The following is a 2,366-nucleotide window of genomic DNA, read 5'->3' on the forward strand; positions in this document are numbered from 1 at the left end:
CTTTGCTACTACCTGGTCTACAAGAAGATTTTGTATGTTTTATTGCTACTGATTCGGAGTCAAATAGAGGAAGCGAAAATGATATGTCTACTGACGAGTCTGATACCGAACACGGTGATGATAACACAACGGCTAATGTAATCAGCGGATTTATGGCGGTTAAAGCTGGGTTACAAGAGAACGGTTTGTTTAGTTTCCACTTTCGTTTTCTTATTCGATTACTATCACTAATGATAATAATGGTAGTATGTACATCATATATTACAATAACAGAAATTTAGCAGCGCTTACGTATTAAATGTTACGCAGGATATTACGATGATGGCGATCCTTTTTACATATGTGACAATTTTGGAGCCTATATGTGGTTTGGAGAACGTGTGAATAAAAAAATCAAAAAAGGAAAGCCTGTTTTTTCAATGTGTTGTCATCATGGAAAAGCTAAACTCCCTCTTCTTAAACCTCCACCGAATACGTTGTCATAGTTGTTCTATAATCACGATGATATTAGCATCAATTTCCGTGATAATATAAGAACATACAATATGATTTTTTCGTTCACATCTTTAGGAGGCAAGGTTAACCATTCTGTTAATGATGGTGCTGGACCCTATCTGTTTCAGATGTGTGGAGAAAATTATCACCGTATTGGTGATATTCTGCCAGAACCGGGTAAAACACCTATGTTCTTACAGCTATATATTCATGATATACAGAATGAGGTTTCTAATAGAATAAATGCATACGGGTAATAATTACATCTTTGTGTTCTCTTATATAATGTTTTCATTTAATTTACCAAAAAAAATAATTCACATTTTTGGTGTTTTCATAGAAGATCTGCATCGATTGAAAATTTGAGGTCCTCGACTGTAGAACTAATCAAGAAGATGCTTGATAATCATAATTCGCACGTCCGGGCTTTTAGGTCGGCAAGAGAGAAGTTCAATATGGATTACGGTGTGGAAGATTTAAAATTACGTTTGCCTTCGGATAGAGCTTCTGATGCGAGGACTCATAATCTACCTACTTGCAATGAGGTTGCTGCTTTGATTCCTGGTGATTTTAATTGCGGTGAGAATAAGCGTGACATTATTATAGAAGGCCGTTCAGGCAATTTACAAAGAATAAGTGAGCTGCATCCGGCATATTTACCTTTACAATATCTTTTGTTGTTTCCATATGGAGAGGAAGGATATCGGTTAGGGATTGACATAGGTTTTGTAGATACTGCTGGACGGAAAAGGAAAACCGTGAGCATGAGGGAATTTTATGCTTATCGAATTTTGGAGAGATATGGAGAAGCGTCTACGGTTGTTATGTCCGGAAAATTATTCCAACAGTTCTTAGTGGATGCCTTTACGACTATTGAATTATATTTGGATGAACCAAAAGAAACTCCGGACAGAAAGAATAGATAAGATACTCGAAGCTGCTGATAAAGGACGTACTGATCTTTCAGATCATGGTAAAAGAATTTACATACCTTCGTCGTTTACTGGAGGAAAACGGTATATGATGCAGCATTATTTAGATGCAATGGCCACTTGCAAATGTTTTGGTTTCCCGGACCTTTTGATAACGATCACTTGCAATCCTAAGTGGCCTGAAGTTGTGCGTTATATTACTAGACATCGTCTAAAACAAGAGGATAGACCAGATATTTGTTGTCGGGTTTTTAAAATGAAGTTAGATAAGCTTATGCATCAGGTCACTAAAGAAAAAACTTTCGGTACGGTGAATTCTGGTACGTACCTTATTTTAATATACGTTAGGCTATTATTCTTATACAAAACATATATACATCTATATACACATATAGTTACGTTGCCGTTTTGATTTTTTTAACGCAGTTATGTATACAATAGAATTTCAAAAAAGGGGATTGCCTCATGCTCACATGGTCTTATTTCTGCATCCGGATTGTAAAATGCGCACAACAGACGACATAGATAAGTTCATAAGTGCTGAAATACCGGACAAAGAGGTGGATAAGTATTTATATGAAGTTGTTTCTGATGTTATGATTCATGGGCCTTGTGGACGTCAATACAATGATAGTCCTTGCATGAAGGATGGTAAGTGCACAAAATTGTTTCCAAAGCCATACGTAGATAATACTGTGATAGATGATGCTGGTTATCCAGTATACAGGCGAAGAGATGATGGAAGATTGGTACATAAGAGAGGCTTCGATTTTGACAACAGATATGTTATTCCGTACAATCGAGAATTGTCGATACGTTATCGTGCTCACATAAATGTAGAGTGGTGCAATCAGTCACGTTCAATCAAATATCTTTTCAAATATATCAGCAAATGACCAGATTATATAAGAGCATTTGTAGGAGAAGAGGATGAAGAAA

Source organism: Capsella rubella, unplaced genomic scaffold (genome assembly GCF_000375325.1).
Source record: "Capsella rubella cultivar Monte Gargano unplaced genomic scaffold, Caprub1_0 scaffold_76, whole genome shotgun sequence".
NCBI lineage: Eukaryota > Viridiplantae > Streptophyta > Magnoliopsida > Brassicales > Brassicaceae > Capsella > Capsella rubella.